Genomic DNA, 17,576 nt, shown 5'->3' with positions numbered 1-17,576 from the left:
TCTCGGCAAGTGCGCGTCGAAACCATCGGCACTTTCTAGAACGATCTCGGAATCGCTATTGCCACCCCAATCCGGAAAGCTCTCTCCGAGCCCCACGATACTAACTGCGTAGCGGTCACGGCAAATTCCGAGCCCGAAAACAATCGTCTCGGAGGTCTACGGGAGATGTTTCGTATCTCGGGACACAAAAAGGAGTGCAACACGAGGACTTCCCAGGGGGTCACCCATCCTAGTACTACTCTCTCCAAAGTACGCTTAACTTCGAAGTTCTGATGGGATCCGGTGCTTTAGTGCTGGCATTATCGCACCCGTTTCGCGTGCTTCGTCCCTCGCCTATGTGCACGTCGCGGCCGGCGCATCAATGTCCGGAGCCTCTTGCCCGTCACGAAACCGTCGGCGCTTTCTCGAACGTTTACGAAATCCCTATTGCAAGCTCTCTCAGAGCCCTAGCCCAACGACTGCGTATCGGTCACGGCAAGCGCGCGTCGAAACCATCGGCACTTTCTATAACGATTTCGGAATCGCTATTGCGACCCCAATCCGGAAAGCTCTCTCTGAGCCCCACGATACTGACTGCGTAGCTATCACGGTAAATTCCGAGCCCCAAAACAATCGTCTCGGAGGTCTACGGGAGATGTTTCGTATCTCGGGACGCAAAAAGGAGTGCAACTCGAGGACTTCCCAAGGGGTCACCAATCCTAGTACTACTCTCTCTAAAGCCCGCTTAACTTCGGAGTTCTGATGGGATCCGGTGCTTTAGTTCTGGCATTATCGCACCCGTTTCGCGTGCTTCGTCCTTCGCCTATGTGCACGTCGTGTAACACCCCTCATTTCCGAATGTTCGTATAAATTTCTGGTGATAATGTAAGCATCTATTTTAATTGACAAGAGGTAGAAATAGAGTATGAATCCGAGGTAACTTATTTTTAAGGTTTGGGAGATCTGTTAAAAAAAAAAAAAAAAAAGAATCTGAGGACTTATATGTAAACCCTAAGGACCTAATCGTGAATATGATAAAAACAAGGACTAAACTGCAAAATGCACCAAATGACAAATCCCACCGCTTACGCTTCTCTGCCTTCGTTCTTAAGGAAGCAGAGAAGGCAGCTTGTGGGTGATCAGGGAAAGAAAGAAAGAAAGAAAGAATGAAGAAGAAGAAGAAGAAGAAGAAGAAGAAGAAGAAGAAGAAGAAGAAGAAGAGAAACAAAAATTGGGGCTTTTAGGGTTCTTGCTTTAATCTTTTCACTTCGGGTCAAAATTTCCAAAGGCAAGTGTTCTAACCCCATCCTACAGAAGTATTAGACTCTGTTTTTATGTTGATCCAAAATAAATTGAAAGATTTCTATTTAGAAACTAATATGTTTCTCTTTGGACATAGAACCATGGATTCTGAAATATTTTCGGTAAACTAACCCCTATACACTGTTTCAGCTATAAGTTTTAGTACAAAATGTGAATTTAGGCAAGAACTATTTTGTTTGAAATTAGACTCTTATATCTTTCTTTTGACACTGATTTTGTAAATTTTGGACACCGAATACTTACCCAAACATCTCTTTCAAATGAGCCTATAGACGCTGTAAAACAGGGTTCAAGATTTCTGACCTTTCGATACTAAAATGCCTATAACTCCCTGTTGAAAATTCTGATTTGTACCAAACTGATTTTATTTGAAACTAGACTTGAAAATATTTATTTTTACTTATAGGTTGAAAATTTTGGAGTTCAATTGCCCACCCTATCATCTGTTGAATCCGACCCTATAAATTCTGCAAAACAGTGATTGTGATTTTGACCTTGTGTTACCAAATCAGAGGTAACTCTGTGTTGGGAGCCCTGTTTCATATGAAATCTGTTCCATCAGAATATAGATTGATATATGGTTCGACCTTAGCCTTCTTATGGGTATTGGAGCATAATTGTTATTCTGAAATATTTGTTTGATGTGCCATTGGAATTCTGTCCGAAATCGAGCTTTGGTCGATTTCGCGTATTTTGTTCCATTCCTTTGGATACTTGAATTCGTCTAACCTTCTTACTTGAATTGAGCTAAATATAATTGGATTCCCTGTACACTCTTGCTTCCATTTTCCTTTCTTATATGAATACATTTGTGAGAGATTTGTTCCTTGCGTCATATTGTTCTTAAAAAGGCACATGTAAGCTTCGTTGTTCCGCGTGTGCTTCCGATATATGCTACTTGTTGTTGAAACTGCCCTTTTGTACTCTGGTGTGTGGGATTGTCTGGACCTTTGCCAGTAATGGTAAAGGGTATGCGCTTATTGCCCGCTATGTGGGGTCCCGTTATGTGGGATATTCTGGACCTTTGCCAGAAATGGTAAAGGGTATGCGCTTGTTGCCCACTATGTGGGTATGTGCTTAGAGCCTGCGATGCTCGGCCGGCCCCCTTTGACTTCACCTAGACGTGGGTGGATGGAGCTCCCAGACGTGGGAGACTTTTGTCAGGTGGTCATTCAGAAATGGATGAATCACATTCTGACGGAGATCCCACTACACCCTCTATATGTTTGATATGACATCCAGAGTTTTGGTGAGTTATTTATGTTTATGCTCTGGATACGAATGATAAGATTGCAACGTCAAGGATGACGTTTGAGCTTCTGTACGATATCTGTGTTTGATATGCTATGAAATGCTTCATTCACTGTTGATTTTGCTTCGTAATGTTCCATATGCCGTTGATATGCTTTGGAACATTTCATATGCCATTGATAAGCTCCGATATGTTTCCTTGTTTCTGATATGCTCCAATTACTCTATGCCCCATCTGTCAGGAACCAAATATGTAAGATTGAAAGGACAATTGTGTTTCTGCTCCTAATGATATTATGTTTACGAAATCGTATATTCTGCTTTGTGTTTTGAAACTGTATCTCTTTGGAAATTGTACTATTTTGATATGGATATGTTAGTCACTTGCTGAGCTCTTTATGCTCACCCCGTTTGTTGATAAATTTTTCAGGATAGCGTATTGCTTGCTTAAATGTTATGGTTGGGCTGAGGCAGTGGAAAGTTTAGAAGACTTTGGGCAGAACTTTTGTTAGCATATATGTAGTTGTTGTATAAACTACCTTGCATCTAATGAAATGTGACTATGAATCTAAACCTGTGGATTTTGTGTAAGTTAAAGAATCCCTCATGTATAGGGTTTTAGAATGTTAAGTTAAATTCGTGTAATGATATGAACATATGGTAAATCGTTGATTTTGGTGATTGCACAGATTTCCCCACTTGTGGATTTATTTTGTGGTTATTATTTTGATGAGTTGAGTTTAGACTGTATGAATTATCGAGTGATGTGTGCTATGTTTATGAAGTGCACAGGGTTATGAATTGGTAGATTATAAAAGTGAAATTTTGATCTGAATGTTTTTGATACCGGGGAGGGTAAAAATGCAGAATGGATTTCGAAAGAATACCAATAGAACAGTTGTACAGATAGAAAATATCACAGAAGGCAATGAACGAACTCTTGAAGAAACTTCGGTAAAACGAAATATAGCTCACCACCAAGTTTAAAATCGCAATGGGATACAGAAAGTTCACCACCCAACGGAAATTAAACGAGGATACAGAACTAGAAAATAAAAGACTCACCACTCAAGGACGCATCCAAGAGATACAGAGTTTAAGGGGTTCTCTAAGAGCTTCTGCCCAGATATCATCAGTTTCTAAAGTCCTTTCTAAGTCCTAAACACCAAAATAAATACTAGTGCATGAAACAACCCTTCATGCATAGGGAATTTCGAAATTAAGTGTTTACAGCTTCTAACCAACTATTTTAATGCACTCATTGGTAATGAAGAAATGTTCACAGCTGCCAACCAACTCCTTTAATGCATTCCTTTGTCTTAAAGAAAAGCACCTTGAAACAGCTTTAACTTTGTGTAGAGAATATGCTGATGAGCTGTCATTTTTTAGTGTGCTGAGATAAAGATTATGAGGCATCATTATTGACTGAAAAAGATACTAGATCATAATCAAGGCTCATATAATCAGATTGTAGTAAATTAGACACTCCCGTGTCAATCTCCCTCGGTTGAATGAGACTTGTCCTCAAGTCTTCGTTTGATTCATCAACATGATTATAAAAAGGACTCAAATCAGCCACATTAAATGTTGGGGATACTCCGTAATCTTCAGGTAGCTCTATCTCATAAGCATTTCTGCCAATTCTCTTAAGCACCTTGAATGGACCATCAGCCTTTGGTTTCAATTTTCCAAATTTGCCCGGTGGAAACCTCTCCTTCCTTAGATGTGTCACGCCCCTCAAAATATCCATAATTTTTATAACAATTTCAACACAGACCAATCCATCCAGGATCCAAACTAACGTTTGAGGACACTGAAAAACATTCAATCAAATTCACATCCATAAAACCTGTGCATTTTAAAATCATATATCACATCACTCGATAATTCACATTTATGGCAACCCAAGCCAACTTGACAAACATGAATAACATTTTTAAATCCATAAGCTAAATAAATTATACAACCAGAACTCCAATTATTCACCACGAGTTCATATCATCATAAACTAGACTTAACATTCCGAAATTCCAAATAAGAGAGATCTTCTAACACTTTGACACAGTATATCCATTTCGGTTCATCGACAACATTTCATTACATACAAAATATACTTATACAACAATATCATAATAACTAACCAGACTTGCCCATCATTCTGAATAGCTATCCACTGCCTCAGCCCAAATCAAACATCTCGAAGAGTGACAAGCTGACCTGAAAGATTTATATAACAACGAAGTGAGCCAAAAACGGCTCAGCAAGTGACAAAGCATATTCAGAACAAAAGGAACGGTTTGAAATGAGTAAGGTATCATAATGCACGGCAGAATACAAAAATTCTCAAGGATACCATCTCAATAGATACCAAATCATACGTATCATGTCATTCAAACATATTTGATCCATAACGAATGGAGCATAGAGTAATTGGAACATATCAATGGCAGATAGGACATTTCAGAACATATCAGTTCATAGCAAATGGAGCACAGAGTAATTGGAGCATATCAGTAACAAAGGAAACATATCGGAGCTTATCAATGGCAGATAGGACATTTCAGAACATATCAGTTCATAGCAAATGGAGCACAGAGTAATTGGAACATATCAATGGCAGATAGGACATTTCAGAATATATCAGTTCATAGCAAATGGATCACAGAGTAATTGGAGCATATCAGTAACAAAGGAAACATATCGGAGCTTATCAATGGCAGATAGGACATTTCAGAACATATCAGTTCATAGCAAATGGAGCACAGAGTAATTGGAACATATCAATGGCAGATAGGACATTTCAGAACATATCAGTTCATAGCAAATGGAGCACAGAGTAATTGGAACATATCAATGGCAGATAGGACATTTCAGAACATATCAGTCCATACCAAATGGAGCACAGAGTAATTGGAGCATATCAGTAACAAAGGAAACATATCGGAGCTTATCAATGGCAGATAGGACATTTCAGAACATATCAGTTCATAGCAAATGGAGCACAGAGTAATTGGAGCATATCAATGGCAGATGAAATGTTCCGGAGCATATCAACGACATATGGAACATTTCGAAGCATATTATCAGTGAATGAAGCATTTCAGAGCATAACAAAAACACATATCGTACAGAAGCTCAAACGTCGTCTTTGACGTTGCAAACATATCAATCTTATCCAAAGCATGTATAGAAACACATAACCAAAGCTCTGGATATCATATCAAACATACAGAAGGTGTAGTGGGATCTCAGTCAGAATGTGATTCATCCATTTCTGAATGACCACCTGACAAAAGTCTCCCACGTCTGGGAGCTCCATCCACCCACGTCTAGGTGAAGTCAAAGGGGGCCGGCAGAGCAACGCAGGCTCTAAGCAATATCCCACATAGCGGGACCCCACAAAGCGGGCAAATAAGCGCATACCAGAATATCCCACATAGCGGGACCCCACAAAGCGGGCAAATCAGCGCATACCCTTTACCATTTCTGGCAAAGGTCCAGACAATCCCACACACCAGAGTACAAAAGGGGCAGTTTCAACAATAAGTAGCATATATCGGAAGCACACGCGGAACAACAAAGCGTACATGTGCCTTTACGAGTCAATCCGAAGTAAGCAATAATCTTTCACAAGTATATTCAGATTTGAAAGGAATTAAAAGCAAGGGCACATATGGAATCCAAGCAATCACATATAACTCAATTCAATAAGAAGATTTGATGAATTCAATGTCCAAAGGAATGAAACTGGAATAGGCACATATCGAAAGCAAATGCGGAACAATAGGATATACATGTGCCTATATGAGTCAATACGATATAGCATAAACGTTACACAACAGTTTTCAAGAATGCAATAATTTTAAGGACAAGAGTATACAAGAATTCAAAGCAGTAATATAAGCTCAATTGAATAAGAAAACTAAAGGATATCAATTTCCAAAGGAATGAAACCAGATTATGAGAAATCGACCAAAGCTCGATTTCTGGCAGAATACAGAAGGCACATTGAACAAATGATTCAAACTATCAATCGTGCTCCAATTTACTCAGAAATAATCATTGGATTATACTTTCAGATAAGACAGGCTTCATATGAATTGAGCTATCCAACAGAGAGAGTTACAAATGATTTGGTAAGCAAGTGTCGTAGAACAAAATCTCTGTTGGCAGAATTCATAATGTCAGATTCAACAGATAACTGGGCAGGTGTTTGGATTCCAAATCTTTCAATCCATATATCAAAGAAAGATCTACGAGTCTAGTTTCCAATGAAATCAGTTTTGAACAAATCAGAGTTTCCACAAAGTCTTGGTATCAAAAGATCAGAATCTCAGAAGTTGCACAGATTCGAATCGTTACGTCTAAACAGGAGATATATCAAATGCAAGGCTAGAACAATTCAAAGTTCCTCATATTCAAAGCAAATGTGGAGATAAAATTGGCAGTGAGGAAAGATCAGGAAACTTGCAATAAGACATATCAGAGCAATTATAGGAGAAACGATCAGGGAACTTGCAATAAGACATATCAGAGCAATTATAGGAGAAACGAACAGGGAACTTGCAATAGAAAGGATTGAAACAAGCGGGAAACTTGCCTTTCAAGGATTTCGATCCGAAGATCCAAAGAAGGTGCCAGCCCAAATCCTTCTACTTTTCCTTCGTGCCCTCTCTCTATTTCGTTTTGTGCTCCCGTTTTCTTCCTTTCTTCGCAACTACACCACGTGTCGAACATCGAGGCACAGTCACCTGCTCTCTCTTACTCTCATTCCTTCTTTTTCTTTCCCAAACGCAGCTGCCACAACCGCCGCCGCTGCCGCTGCCACAATCGCAGCCCCTTACACCGCACTAACTTCCTTCCTCCCTTCTCTCGCAGACATAACTGCTGCATACGCAGTCGCTGCCACTGCGGCCGCAATCCCCGTCCGCAGCCCCTTTTTCCCCTTTCCTTTCTTTTCTTTCCCAGCTGCAACTGCCGCAGTCGCAGTCGCAACCATGGCTGCAGCCACCACAACCGCAGCCTCTTCCTCTTCCCCTGCTAATCTTCCTCTCCTTCTTCTCTTCCAGCTGCAGCTGCCATCGCCGCAGCCGCAGCCGCAGCCCCTTCTTCCCCTTCTCTTCTTCTTCTCCTTCCCTTGTTCCTTCCTCTTCCTCTTTCCCTGCCACAGCTGCAGCTGCCACAGCCGCAGCCGCAGCTGCTTCTTTCCCCTCTCCTCTTCCTTCTCCTTCCTTTCTTCTTCTTCTCTTCTTCTCCTTCCTCCCCTTCTTCTCCCCGACGTCACACACACCCTCTCCTCTGTTTCCTCTGCAGGAAACAGAGGTTGTGAGGAAACAGAGCTATCACAACCTCTTCTCCTGCTTCCTCTTCTTCTTCTCTTCCTCTTCTTCTTCTTCTCCTCTTCGAACGCCCCACACCTCTTCTCTGTTCCCACCTGCAGGAAACAGAGGTGTTGCAGCCCTAGCTGCTGCCACCTCTCGCTCCTCTCCCTCGTCCCTCTCTTTTCCCTCTTCTTCTCCTTCTCTTCTTCTCCTCTTCCCTTTTCCTCCCCAACGCCACACACCTCCTCGCTGCAGCCTTGCCGCAACTATCCTCCTCTCTTCGTCTCCTTCTTCTTCTTCTTCTTCTTCTTCTTCTTCTTCTTCCCTTTTCATCCTCAACGCCCCACACATCCTCTCCTCTGTTTCCACCTGCGGAAAACAGAGGTGCTGCAGCCCTAGCTGCTGCAGCTGCCTCTCTTCCTCCTCTCCATCTTCTCTCTCTTCTACTTCTTCTTTTTTTTTTTCTCTTCTCCCTCTTCTTCCTCTCTTCTTTTCCCTCTTCTTCTCTTCTCCCTCTACTTCTCTTCTTCTTCTCCCCACGCCCCACCGCTTCTCTCTGTTTCTCGAAGAAACAGAGAGAGCATGGGAGGCGGTGGGATAAAACCGAAATTTTTGGTTTTCTTTATTTTTCTTCTTTTTACAACTTAACAGTTTAGTCCTTGAAATTTTCATATTTACATATAGGTCCTCCGATTTATAAATAAATCTTTATTAATAATTTTCAAAAGTGAGGGATATTACAAGATGAATCCAGACCAAATCACCTGCATTAAACTCCACATGTTTTCTGTGTTTGTTGGCAGCATGCATGTACCTCTCATTTTGCTTCTCAATGGTTGCTTTCACACCCTAATGCAGCTTCTTTAGCTCTTTCATCAGCATCTCCACTAAATTGCTTTGTTATAGAGTGAGGGATTAAGTCCAAAGGACCAGCAGGATTAGCACCATAAACTACCTCAAAAGGACTCTTACCAATACTATGATGCATAGAACGATTGTAAGCAAACTCAATTTGTGGAAGAATGACATCCCATTGCTTAATATTCTTGCCAACATAGCTTCTAAGTAAATTTCCCAAGCTTCGGTTTGTTACCTCAGTTTGCCCATCGGTTTGTGGATGATGCGAGCTACTGAAATTCAAAGAAGTACCCAGCTTCCGCCAAAGAGTTCTCCAAAAATGACTAACAAATTTTGAATCTCGATCAGACACCATAGTTCTTGGAATACCATGCAATTTAACAATCTCCTTAAAATATAAATCAGCAATATGAGATGCATCATTTGATTTATTGCATGGAACAAAGTGAGACATTTTTGAAAATCTATCAACAACAACCATGATAGAATCCTTGTTCCTTTGAGTTCTTGGCAGTCCCAAAACGAAATCAAGATTCACATCCTCCCATGGAGCATTTGGCACTGGCAATGGAGTGTACAACCCAGAATTTTGACTTCTTGTTTTTGCCAAATGACATAATCGGCATTGCTTCACATGTCTATCCACATCTCTGAACATTTTAGGCCAGTAGAAATTTGATTGAACAAGAGCTAGAGTCTTGTCCCTACCGAAATGTCCTCCCAAAACACCACCATGAGCTTCAACTAGAATTACTTGTCTCAAAGAACAAGTTGGAACACATAAAGCATTAGCTCGAAAAAGAAAACCATCAAAGATCAAAAATTGTTGAAAGGAACCTGATTTGCAATTCTGCCATATCGAGCCAAAATCCACATCATTCTCATATAGATCTTTGAATGTTTCAAATCCAACCACTTTGACTTCCATTGCTGATAATAAAGAATGCTTTCTGCTCAATGCGTCAGCAACTACATTTTGAACACCAGATTTGTGCTTGATTGTAAAGTTGTAAGATTGTAAGAACTCCACCCAAGCTGCATGCCTCTTGTTTAGCTTGTGCTGATGATTAATGAACTTTAATGCCTCGTGATCAGAATATAGAACAAATGGCTTGGCGAGAAGATATTGACTCCAATGAGACAAAGCTCGATAAATCGCATAAAACTCCTTATCATAAGTAGAGTATTTCTTTCTTGTATCATTCAGCTTTTCACTAAAAAATGCAATGGGCCTTCCGTCTTGACTCAAAACAGCACCAATTCCCACATTAGATGCATCACATTCAACTTCAAACACATTATCAAAATTTGGTAGAACTAAGATAGGAGCCTCAGTAACCTTTCTTTTCAAAAGCTCAAAAGCATCGTTAGCCTCACTAGTCCATTTGAATTTGTCACATTTAAGACATTCGGTGATTGGAGCGACAATAGAGCTGAAACTCTTGATGAATCTTCTATAAAAAGATGTTAAGCCATGGAAACTCCTCACATCATGTAATGAAGCAGGTGTTGGCCAATTGAGAATAGCTTCCACCTTACTTTGATCCATCATGATTCCATCTTTTGAAACAACATACCCCAAAAACACCACACTAGAAGTAAAGAAATCACATTTGTTTAGATTAGCATAAAGTTTTTGCTGCCTCAAAATAAGAAAGATTTCTTTCAGATGACTCATATGCTCCTCTTCACTCTTGCTGTACACTAATATATCGTCAAAATAAACAACAATAAATATTCCAATGAATGGCTTAAGTATGTGATTCATAAATCTCATGAATGTGCTAGGAGCATTAGATAGTCCAAATGGCATAACCAACCATTCATATAAGCCTTCTCTAGTTTTAAATGCTGTTTTCCACTCATCTCCGGGCCTCATTCTTATTTGGTGATAGCCACTCCTCAAATCAATTTTTGAGAAAATACAAGCACCACACAATTGATCAAGTAAGTCATCTAACCTTGGAATAGGAAAGCGATAGTCCACTGTGATTTTGTTGATGGTGCGACTGTCCACGCACATTCTCCAAGAACCATCTTTCTTAGGCACCAACAAGGCTGGAACTGCACAGGGACTCAGGCTCTCCCGAATTAACCCCTTTTTCACTAATTCATCAACTTGCCTTTGAAGTTCTTCATGTTCTTTAGGACTCATTCTGTACGCAGCCTTATTAGGTAGAACAACCCCCGGAATAAGATCAATGTGATGTTGAATGTCTCTCAAAGGTGGAAGGCCAGGTGGAATCTCTTCCGGTATAACATCTTGAAATTCTTCTAGGATTGGTTGCATGATTTTCGGTGTCTCCTTATGTTGTTCGTTCTCCTCTACTACCATTAGGGCCAAAACATGACCGCCCTTGTCCAATTCATATCTGCATTCTCTAAAAGAAATAAAAGCACTAACTTCCTTCTTTGGCGCACTGATTTCGGAAGGTTGTAATGGAGCTAAGATAATCTTCTTTTCATTCACTTTAAAAGAATAAGTATGTTTATAACCATCATACAACACTCTTCTATCATAATGCCAAGGTCTTCCCAATAGTAAATGACAAGCATCCATAGGGGCAACATCACACCACACTTTATCTTTATAATACTTGCCAATAGAAAATGAAACTAAACATCTTTTAGTTACCTTGATGTCATTTCCTTTTTGCAACCAACATAATTGGTATGGATGTGGATGAGGGATCATATCCAACTTCAGCTTCTGCACCATCTCCAAAGAAACCACGTTCTCAAAACTGCCACTGTCGATGATCACCAAGCACACCTTGCCAAGAGAAGTGCATTTAGTGTGAAACACATTTTTTCTCACCCAACTTTCATCGTCGGCCACATATGACACTTGTAAACTACGTTGCAATACAATAGACAAACCATGATCAGCATAAGTAATCTCTTCCTCATCATCATCGTATTTTGGTTCGTTGTCAGTTTCATCTTCTCCTCCATCACTATGATCTTCAACCAAAGTTACAATCCTCCTATTTGGACAATCTGATGCGATATGCCCAAAACCATGACATTTGAAGCATTTTCGGCCACTTGGGGTAGAAGAATTAGGTGTTTTTTTGCTGCCAGCAGATTCTTCACCCTTTTCTTGCACCTTCGATATCACCTTGCTTTGGACAGTAGGCTTGAAACTTCCTCCTTTTGTGTAGCCTTCTTTTGAGCTATACCGAAAACTCTTTTCAAACTTCTGTTGCTTTTCAACTTTTAATGCCAGCTTGCTCACATCATTTAAAGACCAATATGGCTGTAGCTGAACAACTTTAGCAATCTCATACTTCAGACCTCCCAAGTATCTTGCAATTGTTTGCTCTTCCGGTTCCACAAGCTCTCCTTTTAACATCAAATTAGTGTACTCCTCCACACTAAGATCTTTTTGCTTGAAATCATGTATTTTGAGAAAGATCTCTTGTCTATAATTATGAGGTAAATATTTTCTCTTTAGCTCCCTTTTCATTTTCTCCCATGTAACGATCTTACTCTTCCCCTCACGTTCTCTTTGTTTCTTCAGATTTTCCCACCAAAAAGATGCATTCCGCCTGAGTTTGAGTGCCACAAGTTTGACCTTCTTTTGTTCTAGTGGTTCATGAAAATCGAAGATTCTTTCTACTGTATTAAGCCAATCGATAAAGTCATCAACATTTATTTTGCCTTCAAATTCTGGAATATCAAATCTGGGGTTATATTTATTCTGCCACTCGTCTTGGACTACATTTCTTCTCCGACATCTTCTCGACTCCCTTGGAAGAAGTGTATCATCATCAGAAGTAAACTCTCGAGCTTCATTTTCATATTTGTTATGTCTACTCTGAAGTTCATCGATTATCTCATTTTTTTCTTGTAGGCTACGCAGCAATTTTCGTAGTTGCAGCCTCAACGACTCAGCGTCATCTTCGTGATCGCTACCTTCACCAACTACATCTTTTCCATTCCGCCTTGCCATGATCTCTAGCCTTTACCTCTGATACCAAACTGATACCGGGGAGGGTAAAAATGCAGAATGGATTTCGAAAGAATACTAATAGAACAGTTGTACAGATAGAAAATATCACAGAAGGCAATGAACGAACTCTTGAAGAAACTTCGGTAAAACGAAATATAGCTCACCACCAAGTTTAAAATCGCAATGGGATATAGAAAGTTCACCACCCAACGGAAATTAAACGAGGATACAGAACTAGAAAATAAAAGACTCACCACTCAAGGACGCATCCAAGAGATATAGAGTTTAAGGGGTTCTCTAAGAGCTTCTGCCCAGATATCATCAGTTTCTAAAGTCCTTTCTAAGTCCTAAATACCAAAATAAATACTAGTGCATGAAACAACCCTTCATGCATAGGGAATTTCGAAATTAAGTGTTTACAGCTTCTAACCAACTATTTTAATGCACTCATTGGTAATGAAGAAATGTTCACAGCTGCCAACCAACTCCTTTAATGCATTCCTTTGTCTTGAAGAAAAGCACCTTGAAACAGCTTTAACTTTGTGCAGAGAATATGCTGATGAGCTGTCATTTTTTAGTGTGCTGAGATAAAGATTATGAGGCATCATTATTGACTGAAAAAGATACTAGATCATAATCAAGGCTCATATAATCAGATTGTAGTAAATTAGACACTCCCGTGTCAGTTTTCTTAGTGACCTCAAATTTGTGTTTGGATCCTGGGTTAGTTATGATGAAAATTTTAAATATTGTCGATATTTTGAGGGGCATGACACGTCGCGGCCGGCGCATCAACGTCCGGAGCCTCTTGCCCGTCACGAAACCATCGGCGCTTTCTCGAACGTTCACGAAATCCCTATTGCAAGCTCTCTCCGAGCCCTAGCCCAACGACTGCGTATCGGTCACGGCAAGCGCGCGTCGAAACCATCGGCACTTTCTAGAACGATCTCGGAATCGCTATTGCGACCCCAATCCGGAAAGCTCTCTCCGAGCCCCACGATACTAACTGCGTAGCAGTCACGGTAAATTCCGAGCCCCAAAACAATCGTCTCGGAGGTCTACGGGAGATGTTTCGTATCTCGGGACGCAAAAGGAGTGCAACACGAGGACTTCCCAAGGGGTCACCCATCCTAGTACTACTCTCTCCAAAGTACGCTTAATTTCGAAGTTCTGATGGGATCCGGTGCTTTAGTGATGGTATTATCGCACCCGTTTTGCTTGCTTCGTCCCTCGCCAATGTGCACGTCGCGGCCGGCGCATCAACGTCCGGAGCCTCTTGCCCGTCACGAAACCGTCGGCGCTTTCTCGAACGTTCACGAAATCCCTATTGCAAGCTCTCTCCGAGCCCTAGCCCAACGACTGCGTATCGGTCACGGTAAGCGCGCGTCGAAACCATCGGCACTTTCTAGAACGATTTCGGAATCGCTATTGTGACCCCAATCCGGAAAGCTCTCTCCGAGCCTCACGATACTGACTGCGTAGCGGTCACGGCAAATTCCGAGCCCCAAAACAATCATCTCGGAGGTCTACGGGAGATATTTCGTATCTCGGGACGCAAAACGGAGTGCAACTCGAGGACTTCCCAGGGGGTCACCAATCCTAGTACTACTCTCTCTAAAGCACGCTTAACTTCGGAGTTCTGGTGGGATCCGGTGCTTTAGTTCTGGCATTATCGCACCCGTTTCGCGTGCTTCGTCCTTCGCCTATGTGCACGTCGTGGACGGCGCATCAACGTCCGGAGCCTCTTGCCCGTCACGAAACCATCAGCGCTTTCTCGAACGTTCACGAAATCCCTATTGCAAGCTCTCTCCGAGCCCTAGCCCAACGACTGCGTATCGGTCACGGTAAGCGCGCGTCGAAACCATCGCACTCTCTAGAACGATCTCGGAATCGCTATTGCCACCCCAATCCGGAAAGCTCTCTCCGAGCCCCACGATACTAACTGCGTAGCAGTCACGGTAAATTCCGAGCCCCAAAACAATCATCTCGGAGGTCTACGGGAGATGTTTCGTATCTCGGGACGCAAAAAGGAGTGCAACACGAGGACTTCCCAGGGGGTCACCAATCATAGTACTACACTCTCTAAAGCACGCTTAACTTCGGAGTTCTGATGGGATCCGGTGCTTTAGTTCTGGCATTATCGCACTCGTTTCGCGTGCTTCGCCCTTCGCCTATGTGCACGTCGCGGTCGCCGCATCAGCGTCCGGAGCCTCTTGCCCGTCACGAAACCATCGGCGCTGTTAGGATCGGAGCGGCACTAAGAGGGGGGGGGTGAATTAGTGCAGCGGATTAAAACTTCGATTTTAACAAAATCTTTCGTACGATAAGAACGGAACTTGAAAAGTTTAACTTGAAAGCGTATTCTTAAAGTTGCGCAGCAAGGGTAATAAGGAACTAAAGCAGTAAGAAGATTTGCAGTAATGTAAATGACAATAATAAAATGCAAACCAGAGATTACGCCGATTTTTAGAGTGGTTCGGTCAAATGACCTACTCCACTTGCGATGCCCCTCTTCGATGAGGCTCCCACCTTCCACTAGCAAATCTCTTGAAATGGAAGGGTAAACACCCCTCTTACAACCTTTTACAAGCAGCTCAACCTCTTACAAATTTTCAATAAGAAAGGAGGAGGAGAACTCTCTAGCAAATTGAAAACAAGACTTTCTAAGACTTTTCTCTCAATCAAAATGCTTCTCAAAAGTTGTAACCTCAGCTGAGATTTGAGGGGTATTTATAGGCCTCAAGAGGATTCAAATTTTGGGCTCCAAAATTTGAATTCTCTTAGGGTTCCCGGTGTTGGAGGTGCCACCGCCCAGCCAGGCGGTGCCACGGCCTGGCACTCCGATTTCACTGGTTTGGCTTAATTTAAGCCCAAACCATATCTGACTTTGGGCCCAGTTGGCCCCTAACCAGGATATAGGATTATCTCTTAATCCTAATCCTAATTACAAGTGAACTACATAACAAAAACACATCCTAAGCAAGCTTTCAACAGCGAACGTCAAGTCTTGTTTCGGCGAGCTTTCCGACGAGCTTCTTCCGACGGACTCCCATCAAGCTCCCGATCTTGTGATGACTTTAACGAGTAGCCGAGCCTTCTCGGTGATCTCCGTGAACCTTCGACGATCTCTTCGGCGAACTTCCGAAAATTCCGATAGGTTCCCGATTTCTTCTCGGTTGGTTCCGGCAGCATCTCCGACGATTCTTCGGACTCTTAAACGTCCATCGATCTTGACTCTGGTATTCTTGCTTTGTGTTTTCTGGTTATCGTAGTTAATCCTGCACACTTAACTCAATAATATGGTTTAGATCAATTAACCCATCAATTGATTATATCATCAAAATCCGAGATTCAACAGGCGCTTTCTCGAACGTTCACGAAATCCCTATTGCAAGCTCTCTCCGAGCCCTAGCCCAACGACTGCGTATCGGTCACGGCAAGCGCGCGTCGAAACCATCGGCACTTTCTAGAACGATCTCGGAATCGCTATTGCCACCCCAATCCGGAAAGCTCTCTCCGAGCCCCACGATACTGACTGCGTAGCGGTCATGGCAAATTCCGAGCCCCAAAACAATCGTCTCGGAGGTCTACGGGAGATGTTTCGTATCTCGGGACGCAAAAAGGAGTGCAACACAAGGACTTCCCAGGGGGTCACCCATCCTAGTACTACTCTCTCCAAAGTACGCTTAACGTCGAAGTTCTGATGGGATCCGGTGCTTTAGTGCTGGCATTATCGCACCCGTTTCGCGTGCTCCGTCCCTCGCCTATGTGCACGTCGCGGCCGGCGCATCAACGTCCGGAGCCTCTTGCCCGTCACGAAAACGTCGGCGCTTTCTCGAACGTTCACGAAATCCCTATTGCAAGCTCTCTCCGAGCCCTAGCCCAACGACTGCGTATCGGTCACGGCAAGCGCGCGTCGAAACCATCGGCACTTTCTAGAACGATTTCGGAATCGCTATTGCGACCCCAATCCGAAAACTCTCTCCGAGCCCCATGATACTGACTGCGTAGCGGTCACGGCAAATTCCGAGCCCCAAAACAATCGTCTCGAAGGTCTACGGGAGATGTTTCGTATCTCGGGATGCAAAAAGGAGTGCAACACGAGGACTTCCCAGGGGGTCACCCATCCTAGTACTACTCTCTCCAAAGTACGCTAAACTTCGAAGTTCTGATGGGATCCGGTGCTTTAGTGCTGGCATTATCGCACCCGTTTCGCGTGCTCCGTCCCTCGCCTATTTGCACGTCGCGGCCGGCGCATCAACGTCCGGAGCCTCTTGCCAGACACGAAACCGTCGGCGCTTTCTCGAACTTTCACGAAATCCCTATTGCAAGCTCTCTCCGAGCCCTAGCCCAACGACTGCGTATCGGTCACGGCAAGCGCATGTCGAAACCATCGGCACTTTCTAGAACGATATCAAAATCGCTATTTCGACCCCAATCCGGAAAGCTCTCTTCGAGCCCCTCGATATTGACTGCGTAGCGGTCACGGCAAATTCCGAGCCCCAAAACAATCGTCTCGGGGGTCTACGGGTGATGTTTCGTATCTCGGGACGCAAAAAGGAGTGCAACACGAGGACTTCCCAGGGGGTCAACCATCCTAGTACTACTCTCTCCAAAGTACGCTTAACTTCGAAGTTCTGATGGGATCCGGTGCTTTAGTGCTGGCATTATCGCACCCGTTTCGCGTGCTTCGTCCCTCGCCTATGTGCACGTCGCGGCCAGCGCATCAACGTCCGGAGCCTCTTACCCGTCACGAAACCGTCGGCGCTTTCTCGAACGTTCACGAAATCCCTATTGCAAGCTCTCTCCGAGCCCTAGCCTAACGACTACGTATAGGTCACGGCAAGCGCGCGTCGAAACCATCGGCACTTTCTAGAACAATCTCGGAA

General features: G+C 42.8%; 4 non-coding genes and 4 pseudogenes across 4 annotated transcripts; all 8 read right to left on the bottom strand.

Moving 5' to 3' along the window:
• Window positions 1-191: 191 nt before the first annotated feature.
• On the bottom strand, window positions 192-310 carry LOC135599988 (5S ribosomal RNA). Its single transcript, XR_010482324.1, has one exon. It is a non-coding gene; the product is annotated as a 5S ribosomal RNA (ribosomal RNA).
• Window positions 311-660: 350 nt separating this feature from the next.
• On the bottom strand, window positions 661-779 carry LOC135603915 (5S ribosomal RNA; annotated as a pseudogene).
• Window positions 780-13,779: 13,000 nt separating this feature from the next.
• On the bottom strand, window positions 13,780-13,898 carry LOC135602138 (5S ribosomal RNA; annotated as a pseudogene).
• Window positions 13,899-14,248: 350 nt separating this feature from the next.
• On the bottom strand, window positions 14,249-14,367 carry LOC135603688 (5S ribosomal RNA; annotated as a pseudogene).
• A 349-nt stretch (window positions 14,368-14,716) lies between these two features.
• LOC135602433 (5S ribosomal RNA) lies at window positions 14,717-14,835 on the bottom strand (annotated as a pseudogene).
• A 1,474-nt stretch (window positions 14,836-16,309) lies between these two features.
• On the bottom strand, window positions 16,310-16,428 carry LOC135601062 (5S ribosomal RNA). Its single transcript, XR_010483367.1, has one exon. It is a non-coding gene; the product is annotated as a 5S ribosomal RNA (ribosomal RNA).
• A 349-nt stretch (window positions 16,429-16,777) lies between these two features.
• LOC135601225 (5S ribosomal RNA) lies at window positions 16,778-16,896 on the bottom strand. Its single transcript, XR_010483525.1, has one exon. It is a non-coding gene; the product is annotated as a 5S ribosomal RNA (ribosomal RNA).
• Window positions 16,897-17,246: 350 nt separating this feature from the next.
• Window positions 17,247-17,365, bottom strand: LOC135600706 (5S ribosomal RNA). The gene has a single exon (XR_010483022.1). It is a non-coding gene; the product is annotated as a 5S ribosomal RNA (ribosomal RNA).
• Window positions 17,366-17,576: the final 211 nt, after the last annotated feature.

The sequence above is a fragment of the Musa acuminata genome, chromosome BXJ2-1, assembly GCF_036884655.1.
Source record: "Musa acuminata AAA Group cultivar baxijiao chromosome BXJ2-1, Cavendish_Baxijiao_AAA, whole genome shotgun sequence".
NCBI classification, from domain to species: domain Eukaryota; kingdom Viridiplantae; phylum Streptophyta; class Magnoliopsida; order Zingiberales; family Musaceae; genus Musa; species Musa acuminata.
The sequence above is the reverse complement of the archived record's forward strand: the minus strand, read 5'-3'. Positions and strand labels throughout refer to the sequence as shown.